The sequence below is a fragment of the Macrobrachium rosenbergii genome, chromosome 11 (assembly GCF_040412425.1).
Source record: "Macrobrachium rosenbergii isolate ZJJX-2024 chromosome 11, ASM4041242v1, whole genome shotgun sequence".
Taxonomy (NCBI): domain Eukaryota; kingdom Metazoa; phylum Arthropoda; class Malacostraca; order Decapoda; family Palaemonidae; genus Macrobrachium; species Macrobrachium rosenbergii.
Window position 1 is genome coordinate 14,094,799 of NC_089751.1, and position 12,086 is coordinate 14,106,884.

Here is a 12,086-nt window from a genome sequence, read left to right on the forward strand (position 1 = left end):
GGTTCCAATGAAAAATTCGTGTGTCTGTGATTTTGTGCAACTCGAATCGCGCAAGTTCGGGGTATTACTGTATACAGCATTGCCTTGTGAGAAACCTACCCTTTTATAGATGGCATAAAGCTCACTGGCTCTCTTAGCTGTAACCAGTGCCATCAAGAATAAGGTCTTCTTCATCAGATTCAGAAGTGACGATGAATCCAAAGGCTCAAACAGCGGTCCTGACAGCCATTTAAGGACCCCATCCAAGTTCCAAGCGACTCCTGAGGGTTTTGCTTGCTTACTAGTATTAAAATGTTTTATTAAATTGCTGATGTCTTGGTTTGAAGACAGGTCTACTCTATGTTTAAATACTGAACTCAACATCGCTCTGTAACCCTTGATGGTAGATGTTGAGTCCTTTCAAGGTTCTAAGATGTAATAGAAAATCTGCGATTTGGGCTGCAGATGTTTGAGAAGAGGAGATACAGTATTTCACTCCTGGCACCACTTCCGAAAAACTGCCCACTTGGCTTGGTTGACTGCAGTAGAAGATTGTCGCCTACACTTAGCAATAGCTTCTGCAGCCTTCCTTGAAAATCCTTTCACTCTGACAAGCTCCCTAACAATCTGAAGCCGGTCAGAGTGAGAGTGGATAACCCTTGGCAGAATTGGAGAAAGTGCAGCTTTTTGAGAAGATTTCTCTTCTGAGGAAGTAGCCTTGGGAAGTCTGTCAAAAGGCCTAGCAGATCGGGGAACAACTTGTGTGGCCAAAAGGAAGCGACTAAGGTCACTGACATGTGTGTGTTGAACTTTTTCAACACTTTCCTTAGCATGCTGAAGGGAGGGAAGGCGTAAAGGTTGAGGTTCGACCAGTCCTGCAGCATGGCATCCGTTGCCCATGCCTGCGGATCCGGAGCCGGGGAACAATACAATGGAAGACGATGGCTCCTTGACGTCGCAAACAGGTCTATCGACAGCTTTCCCCATAGCTTCCACAGGTCAGTGCACACCTGTGGATTGAGTGTCCACTCTGTCAGTAGAACCTGTTTGCCATGACTCAATTCGTCCACAAGGATGCTCATCCTCCCCTGAATGAAGCGGGTCACTAATTGGGTCTCGTTGCTCCTTGCCCACAGAAGAAAATCCTTTGTCGCTTTGTAGAGCGTAAAAAAATGAGTCCCTCCTTTATTCTTGATATAAGCCAGGGTGGTCATGCTGTCGGAATGGACCAGTACTGTCTTGTTGAAGGTTTGCATTGCAAAATGCTGAAGTGCAAGATGAATCGCTTGTAATTCCTTTACATTGATGTGGAGGTTTTTTTCAGCAGGAGACCATGTTCCTGAAACCTCCATATCGTTGAGAAGGGCTCCCCAACCCAGATCCGAAGCGCCTGAGTATAACGTTAGGTTGGGGTTCGTTGGAGCCAGAGACCTTCCTGTTGCAAATCTGTCTTTCGCCAACCACCACCAAAGGTCCTCTTTATCTGGGGAGTGATGTTGAAAATGATCGAATCCGGGAACGACTTCCTTTGCCAATTGGCCTTGAGGTAAAAGAGAACGTGAATACGAGGGATTTACTGTAATCTGTGTGTAGCCTACCTAGTGGAACAAACTTCTCTATGGAAGAGAGGGTTCCCAGAAGACTCATCCATGCGTTGGCTAAGCAGGAGGGGCGAGTTACGAAATCTTGAACTTTTCTGCAATAATTTAGGATCCTTTGTTGGGATGGAAAAACCTGAAAACTCAGAGTCTATCACTAGCCCCAAATATAGAATAGACTGAGCCAGGACTAGCTGTGACTTCTTGAAGTTTATTAAAAGACCTAAATCTTGAGCGAGACGAACAGTTTTCTGCAGGTCCTCCGTGCACTGAGATCTCAAGATGTTTATCCCCATGAGATGTAGCCATTTTGCTAGGGGAGCGAGCACCCGGGTAAAAACTGGAGGGGCCGTGGAGAGTCTGAAGCAAAGTGCCTGAAACTGGGAGACTGTCATGGAAAACGAATCTCAGATACTTCCTGGAATCCGGGTGAACCGGCACGTGGAAGTAAGCATCTTGCATGTCAATCGTAACCATCCAGTCTCCCTGATGGATGGCTGACAATACTGACTGACCCGTCTCCATTTTGAACTTTGTTGTTTGAACAAAGAGGTTCGGGGCACTGATGTCCAGGACGGGTCTCCATCCTCCTGATGACTTGGGAACCAAGAAGAGGTGGTTGTAATACCCCTCTGTGTTTACATCCTCAACTACTTCCATGGCTTTCTTTTCTAGTAGGGCTGACACTCCTGAGATAGGGCTGAAAACCTCTCTGAGTCTACTGAGTAGGCTGTTAAGCTGATGGGAGAAGTTACTAAGGGAGGTTTCTCCCTGAAAGGGATTGCATAGCCCTCTTTCAATACCTTCAACACCCACGGCTCCATATTCTTCTTTTTCTGTTCTGTCCAGAAATGGGAAAGTCTTGCTCCCACTGGAACACGGAGGACAGACGACTCACTTTCGAGGTGCTGGCTTGTTAACAGGTTTCTTGGTTGGTCTGGAAGTTCGGAGGCTGGTTCTAGATCAGGACTGGAAACCACCTCTAGAACTTCTAAAGGGCTGTTGCTGCAAGGGCGACGACGTTCTAGTAACTGTGGTAGAAGCAGTGGCTCGTGCGGGGAACTTAGTCCTTTTGGTGGATTGAGTGAGGTGGTCCCGAGTCGATTTCTTTTGTAGCTCTACTGAAACCCATTCCAGGGTGTCCTGCGGGAACAGATTATTTGTCCAGGGGGGCAAAAAGAAGTGAAGAACATTGCGATGGGGTCACTCCCTTTGCCGTGAATGAGCACCACAAATCTCGTTTTTTAAGTACTCCTGTTGTGAAGATGGTCGCCAGCTCTAGTGCTCCAAGCCAGTCCGATGTGAAGTTCTCGTGAAGGGACATACAGTCTTCTATTTTCTTGGCTAGAGCCCCTACCGTCCAATCCACAAAACTGAAGACCTCGAAGACTTTAAAGATGTCTTTAAGCAAATGGTCTAATTCCAAGGCGAAGAGAATTCTGGCCGACAAAAAAGCAGAACAACGAGAAGCATCTAGGATACTGGAGAATTCCCCTTGAGAGGAAGCAGAAACTTCCAAGGACGGAGCTTCTCCAGTTGCATACAACAGATACTTCTGCCTTATCAATCGAGAGGGAGGCGAACAGAACACAACTTTCCCAACATCTCTCCTTTCCACTAACCAGGCATCCATGCGGGCGAAAGCTTTTTTCAAAGACGAAGATAAAACCATACGTGGAAGTCTGGCGGTCCTTGGTGGTTGTTGCATCAAGAAGGCCGAACCTGGAGATGAAGGGATGGCTAGAGAGAAGAACAACGGGTAACAAATCAGGAAAAACCTGAGCAGTGCCGAGTAATTAGATGTAGATTGCTCCCCTTCTACAGGTTCCTCGACAGAGGAAGCAGGTGATCCTGGGGGGTCCACGGTCTCTTGCACTACTGGAGTTGGCTTTTGAAGAAGGCTCAGAACTTTATCAAGCCGGAGTTGAAGCAGCACCAACGAAGGATCTCGAGCAACAGACGGAAATTCACCTGAAGAATCCGGTACTGGAATCTCTCCTTGCGGAGTCATGAAGGTGCTAGAAGTAGGGTGGACTTCGAGAGAAGCGCCCACAGAGACTGGGCGCACGGACATTGGGTGCCCACTCACTGTCGGAACAGACACTGACTCCTTTGAAGCAGCTGCATTCTTTGCGGACACTTGGCACCCCAAGGATGGGCGCTCGGCGATTTGACATTCAAACTCTGAGCTGTCATACACAGGCTCTTCCAACTCAGAATCTTGGCGCCCACGAACTGGAAAGGCGGAAGCTGCACACTCATGCGATGGGCGCTTGGACGAATTGCACTCATATGATGGGAGCTTGGACACTGGGCGCTCTAGAGATGATAGCTTGGATACTGAACGATCTTCAACTTAGCGCTATGCACAACACTACCATATAGTTCCTCATTGGACAGGTTGGTATCGTTCTCAGCTAGCACTCTGCTGAGCCCATGTTCGATTCTCCGACTGGCCAATGAAGAATTAGAGAAATTTATTTTTGGTGACAGAAATTAATTTCTCGTTATAATGTGGTTCAGATTCCACAATAAGCCGTAGGTCCCGTTGCTAGGTAACCAATTGGTTCTTAGCTACGTAAAATAAATCTAATCCTTTGGGCCAGCCCTAGGAGAGCTGTTAATCAGCTCAGTGGTCTGGTTAAACTAAGGTATACTTAACACTATCATACACTGGGTGCTCGGATGCTTTGTGCCGATAAGCTGGACTTGCACACACTCTTTTGGGGTCGGAACGCACTTTCGCAACTGAATGGGCAAGAGAATCTCTTGCTGGCGACTCCCAAGAACTACAAGAAGGGAGAGGGCTACGTTCTCTCTCTACAGCTCGCTTACGAGACTTTGGCGAATCTGTTTCCAAGGAAGCGCCTGGCCTTTTCGATGGCCAAGAAACTTTCACAAAACGGCCAGTGCATTTCTTGGATGCGGGAGAGTCTAAATCACTTGATGGTAGGGCATGTACGTCCATTTGAACGCCTTTCCAATGGCATTCTTCCACAGCCTGGGATTGGCAGACCACAGGCTCGGATGAGGCAACGACTGCTCGTGGGCAAACCCCACCAACCTCCCTTGGACTGCCAGTTTGCTTCCTCCCAGGTAAGCAAGGGGAGTTTAGCAGGGATCTTGGTCTAGGAGCATCAGTGGGACAAACAGCTGCCACCTCCATTGACAATGTACTCGACACTACACTATTAAATTTTTCCATCAGGACCTTCACAGAATTCCCAATCTGGGAAGCATTATTCACAAGCAAATTCAATTTTTGACCTACCCGTGCTTCTCAGCTGTGGCATTGGGTTCAGCAAAATGATAGCTAGGTAAAGGAGTGACAGGAAAAGCTGGAGGACTGGAAATGGGAGAAAAAGCTGTCACAGGTGTTGAAGGGATAGGCATAACATCAATATCAACTCCTGGAGAATGACCTGTACTAGTGGAAGCCTTAGCTACAGCCCTAGCTGTAGCTTTTCTCAGTCGGTCACGCTGTAACTTGTCTAAGTGTGTCTGTAAAGTCTTCCACTTCCCCTTATCCCAGTCCTTACATTCTTCACAATTAAGCTCAGGAGAGCAAATTGGCTCCCTACAAGTACTGCATACGGTATGCGAGTCATGTTCTGCAGCCTTTGTTGCAATACCTAATGCTAGACAAACTAGAGTCAGACATAATAGGTCAGAAATCCAATTACGCTACCAAAGCAAGGAGTACTTCACCAAAGACGATCTCCGACCAACCGGCAAGAATGAATCAAGAGATGTTAATAACCGGCGTTCAGTCATTAGCCAGCAGAAGCGAATTGAGCTCTTTAGCTACGTTGTACCTATTCTTCCCCGAAAGTGGGCGGGGCAGTATATCTACACCTAAAACAAAAAAGTGCTACCGTGAATTTCAAATTTTGAGCTGCCGCGTAAAATAGAAACTATACCTATGTAATTATTTGGTAAGTTACTTATATAAAAATGGAGAATTTCAAATGAATATGCAACAGGCAAAAAGAAAAGCCCAACAGGACAGCAAAAAGTACAAACAGAACAGAATAGGTTCATTCTAAATTTGAAAGAATACTGCAAAGCAGTTAATTGCAGTAACTTGACAACTCACACCTAGATGTTCAATCCCTATATAATCCAGTGGGGTGTCCAAGGACTCTACACTTATCAACTGGCTAATCAGTCCATGAGAACTGTCAACAAGTTTGGAACAGCAATGCAAGTCCATAACAAAATCACATATGGTAAAATATACCAGTATAATGTAATAACATTACATGTTCCTGGAAAAAACAACAGCACAATAGCAATGCTGCACATTACCAAGTTTTAATTACAATGCATCTAACTTAAACACACAACAGCTTATGGCAACTATTTCCTCTTCTCAATACACAGCCATCCAAGTGAATCAGATTACCAGGATTCAGTGTTGTTAAAACAGGTGTTTAGGTACCCGATTCACAGGTGGTTTTTGTGCATCCTTACTTTGAGCATTTTTTCCATTGGAGAGGTTTAAGTACATGAACTCTTAATACTGTTTTGTCCAAAAACTTTAATCTATTGGCAAATCTTCCCAAATCACACTTGATTTTTGCCATCTTCAATGATGTTTCTTAGTTTTTACTTGGGGTAGTGTGTCGATTCATAAATATTTTACAGTCATATCTTTTTTCTGGGAATCAAGCACAGTATTTTTTGTTAAGTGGCTTGTCATAATCTACACAGGTAGTGTCATGCCTGGTAACTGACATTTACATTAGCTCTTTTTGTAATCAACGGGTAATCTTCCGGTTGTTGAATTGAGGTGGTTTCTACCAATCACTCACTTTCTTTTGTTTGTCTGTTATAATATTTCTTTGGATGGGCATCTTGTTAGTTAATCATTTTCCAGTCTTAGGGGCGATATTCTTCTGGTCATTATAACCACCAGGAACCTTCACAAATTTGCAGTCTTTAAGAGGGAAAAAAATTGGTCAAGTTCGGGTCTGTCATCTTAAGTCTTTGATTTTTTTTCTTAAGAGAGTAGGGAGGAGTCTATACTAGCTTTTATATTAGTGCCATGAATCATCTACAGGGATGAGAGGTCATCTAAAGGTCCAGGGGTATTAAAAATATTTGGAGTATTATTCATGTGACAATTTAGAAAAAAAAAAAAAAAAAGACACCATTAGCCTTTCATTGGTCTATTCCTCCACCAGTGATATCAATAAGACCTGGCTCCCTACCTTACTCCAAAGGGATGGCACTCACATGACGAGTGCAACCCAGACCCACTTGATGAGGTTGAGAGCATTGGATGAATACAATCATTCCCACTGTAATCATTCTGGTTGGAAATTTGGACAGAATGCCAAGAGTCAAATACAGTACCATGAAACAAGCAACACCCCCTGAAATCCATGGGCATAATCTAAAAGATAATGCCACTCATGGGATAAAAGAAGAGGAAGTTCCAATGGCTGGAAAGTGAGATAGAAGACAGCTGATAAAATCTGAAAGAGATTGAAGTAATACTGAGAAATAAAGAAAGAGCATGGGGCAACTATTTCATATGAAGTGAGGAAGAGCTTCCCTGGTTCAACTTAAGAATAGAATATTCATATTCTGTGGTGAAGCTAGGTAACTTCAACAAGGCATTCTCTCATTGAGAGGGTTTCTAAGTCAGGTTTGTAGTTTGCTGTGTACCACACTGCAGTAGATTTCTCTCTTTCTGAAAAGATACTGGCATTTCATTAAATATCTTAGAACTTCAAACTGGGAATGAGAGGGTGTGCATTTCCTTCTACTAGTCATTGGTTCTTTGGTTTTCCTAACAGATTAGTTGCTGAAAAAAGTTACAAAGCCCTATGAACATTTTCTTGTTACTCTGGCCTTTATTCTTTCTTTATGTCTACATTCTTTAAATATACTGAATACCTTATTAAAATTGTATGTCAAGTCTAAATAATTACATCAAAGTATTTTTTCAAACACTGTAATCCACATTCACCAGTTTTAATTCCACACTGATGTCCCTCCCAGCATTTGTTTTGAGGAAGTAGCCATAATCATGGTCAAATTGCTGCTAGTGGTTGTTACCTAAGCCACTAGGTCTTAAGTAGATACAGGGATTGAGGGAGTAATTGGGGTATCATCTATAAAGACTAACAGGAGAGAAAAGTAAATAAGACTGTCCAAAAAGTCTTGAGAAAATACCAAGAACTTTTCATGAACTTCATTTCTCTGCAAATGACACCAGCAGAAATGATCTCCTAAATGTCCACTCCCTACCATATCCCAAATGGAGGGCACAACAAAATTAGGGTGGCACAAGTGTAAGCCAAACCCACTTGATGTAACATAGAGAATTACGTGAAGACAATCATCCCCCTCTAATTACCTTGAGAGGCAAACCAGACAGAAAGCTAAGAATCCTATCCCCACAAACTTGCCCACTCCTGGAATCCATGAGCCAGTTCTAAGAAGGAGTCTTGCCCCTGAAATACCAATATGACTAGCATATTGATACCAAACATTGTTAGGTGATTGAAAAGACCACCACAGCTCCCAAATTGGCTTAAAGAACTTCCATTTCAGCAAAGATATCCCTCCCTCATAATCAAGACAGCGAAAGAGGAAGTTAGAGGTTGGATAGCAAGTTGAAGGGAAGCACAGTTAACCCTTAAACGCCGAGCCTCTATTTACAAAAACGTCTCCCGTATGCCGGCGGCGTTCGGGAGTTAGCGACGAAGTGGAAAAGTTTTTTTAAAAAAATCACAGCACGCTTAGTTTTTAGGATTAAGAGTTCATTTTTGGCTCATTTTTTTTTGTAATTGCCTGAAGTTTAGTATGCAACCATCAGAAATGAAAAAAATATCATTATCATATATAAATATTGACATATATGACAGCGCAAAAAAAATTTTTCATATATAATTTTATACAAATCGCGCTGTGAGCAAAATGGTTAAAGCTAACGGGTTATTTTGTTTTTCTTTGTATTGTACACTAAATTGCGATGATTTTGGTATATAACAAATTGTAAAACGATCAAAGCAACACAATGAAAATATTATCACAAAATGATGCATGAATTCGTAACGCACAGACGTAAAAAAATGTTTTTTTCAAAAATTCACCATAAATCGAAATATTGTGCTAGAGACTTCCCGTCTGTTGAAAAATGAAGCTAATTGATTGAATATTACTAGACTGTAAGTGCTTTAGCTTACAATTGCAGTTTTCGACCATTTCGGTCGAGTTAAAGTTGACCGAAAGTCAAATTTTTTCTATTTATCATGATTTATATAAAAATATTTCAAAACTGATAAAAGCTACAGCCATGAGCTATTTTTAGTTGTATTGTACATGAAATTGCACACATTTTCATATAAAAAACTTTATGTAACGACTAATATAAAACGGTGCAAATATTACGACAACGTGACGAAAGAATTTCTGAGATGTTCAGCCGAGTTACCGCGTGGACGTAAGGAAAATGTTTTTTTCAAAAATTCACCATAAATTGAAATATTGTGCTCAAGACTTCCAATTTATTGCAAAATGAAGGTAAATGATTGAATATTACTAGAATGTAAGAGTTTTAGCTTACAATTGCGTTTTTCTACCATTTCGGTCGAGTTAAAGTTGACCGAAGGTTGAAATTTTGGCAGTTATCGTGATTTATGTGAAAATATTTCAAAACTGATAAAAGCTACAACCATGAGCTACTTTCTGTTTTATTCTACATGAAATTGCGCACATTTTCATATATAAAAGTTTATGTAACGACTAATGTAAAACGATGCAAACATTACGACAACATGACGAAAGAATTTCTGAGATGTTCGGCCAAGTTACCGCGCGCAGATGTAAGGAAAAAGTTTTTTTTTTCAGAAATTCACCATAAATCGAAATATTGTGCTAGAGACTTCCAGTTTGTTGCAAAATGAAGGTACATGATTGAATATTACTAGAATGTAAGATTTTTAGCTTATAATTGCGTTTTTTACCATTTCGCTCGAGTTAAAGTTGACCGAAGGTTGAAATTTTGGCAGTTATCGTGATTTATCTGAAAGTATTTCAAAACTGATAAAAGCTACAACCATGAGTTAATTTCTAATGTATTCTACATGAAATTGCACACATTTCCATATATAAAACTTTATGTAACGACTAATATAAAACGGTGCAAACATTACGACAACGGGACGAAAGAATTTCTGGCGCGGACATAAGGAAAAAGTTTTTTTTCAAAAATTCACCATAAATCGAAATATTGTGCTAGAGACTTCCAATTTGTTGCAAAATGAAGGTAAATGATTGAATATTATTAGAATGTAAGATTTTTTGCTTACAATTGCGTTTTTTGACCATTTCGGTTGAGTCAAAGTTGACCGAAGGTTGAAATTTTGGCAGTTATAGTGGTTTATGTGAAAATATTTCCAAACTGATAAAAGCTACAACCATGGGTTGTATTTTGCTGTATTTTACATGAAATTGCGCACATTTTCATATATAAAACTTTATGTAACGGCTAATATAAAACAGTGCAAAAATTACGACAAAATGACAAAAGAATTTCTGAAATTTTCAGCCGAGTTACCGCGCGGGCGTAAGGAAAAATTTTTTTTCAAAAATTCACCATAAATCGAAATATTGTGCTAGAGACTTCCAATTTGTTGCAAAATGAAGGTACATGATTGAATATTACTTGAATGTAAGAATTTTAGCTTACAATTGCGTTTTTCGACCACTTCGGTCGAGTCAAAGTTTACCGAAGGTTGAAATTTTTTGTAGTCGACGTACGGTACGTCCACTTGGCACCCAACAGACAATTTTAGTCGACGTATGATACGTCCAGTAGGCGTTTAAGGGTTAATTAAAGGCATAAAGAATTGAAAGGTAAAACTAGGGGAACCCAGCATTTGAACAAGTAGTGGTTAGACAGGTTGGATAGAAAGATGGGAGAAAACTGATAAAATCTAAAAATGGTTGAATTACTAATGAGAACGGGAGTACAGAGATATGTACATATGAACCATGAAGATAGGAGATTTACCCTTATTGAAACCCCTTTCACCAACTCAAGGCTTTGACAGAGAATATTCCATGAAAAAGCCGTAAAACTTCCATATGACATTCTCACATTATAAAGGATGGCTATCAAAATCCATTGATAAAAATACTGCACATGAGTATACTGTATAGTAAAGGGCCATACTGTATTACTGTATTGCATGGGCTGGAGGGGAAGTTTCCAGATTTCTGTACTATCACAGATAACTGAGTTGACCAAATTTCCTAGGCGAAATATTTGAATTCTGAAGTTTCAGTACTGTACTCCATTAAACAAACTTCTAATGCATGACAAAGCTGAATATAACACTGGGAGTTTCATGTGTATGCACATACAGTAAATGTCCTAATATTAACTCTCCCACTTAGGGTTTCTAGACTACAACTTATGACAGTAAAGCAGATTCTAAAAGAAGTTAGCAAGAACGCAAAACCTCCTAACTAATGATGCGTTACTCAGCATATACATCACTGTGATTGGGATATCATTGTCAAATAATCCAACAACTTTAACAAACTGAACATTACATTACGTAATAACACATTTCCTCAAATCACAAAATGGATAATCCAAAACCAGAAATTACAATTTCTTCTGGTTATGATTTGTACACAGAATGAGTTCATTATTCTTTTCAAAAATCTAGTCAAACAAAAAATACACACCTTTCTGCAAGCATAGCACCAGAATCGATTTTACATCAAAACAAAGCAGGGTAACAAACCAACGAATTATTGCACCACCTCTGTAGGCAAATGGGTCATCCTTGCTGTAAAACATTTAAGGGAAATGCCCTTTTGGCACAAAATGTGCCCTGTTATGTCTTGAGACATGTAAGCAGAACTTAGTGACCAGCATCTTCAGTCAATTGGAAAACGATCCTTTCCCCTTGAAAATGGTTTTAAAAATTCTTATCTACAGCTGGTTAGGGCATTCTTGAATTATGAAACTTTATCTGGCAGTATAGATAATTCATCTTAAAGCAAAAATAGAAAATACCCAATAAATCTAAATCACTCACACTAGTATTCACAATGACAGCCATGGTGATACTAGCCTCAGGCCGTGCAGTTGGGTATTAAACTCACACAAAAATATACAAAACTGCTGCCATACTGGAATCCGTTCCTAACTATAAGAGAGCTCCTTTGTCCAGACAAAGTATATTCTTTACCTGAAATATTACACTTAATGTAAAAGAAATGACGAGTGTAACACCTTACAAAATAACAAGCTTACACATAAGAATAACATCTTACCATTCTTTATCACATAAAAGAAATCTTTGTGAGGAAGTGATAAAATCCTGCAATTCTTTACTATCTTTTTCCCACTGACCTTTATGGTATTTCTGGAATATCCAATATCGTTCTTTCTTGTCTCTCAAATTACCCTTGATACTACATGCACTTTCTTGGCATACAAATTACTACTCATCTGACTTCAATTCACATGAGTCAGTA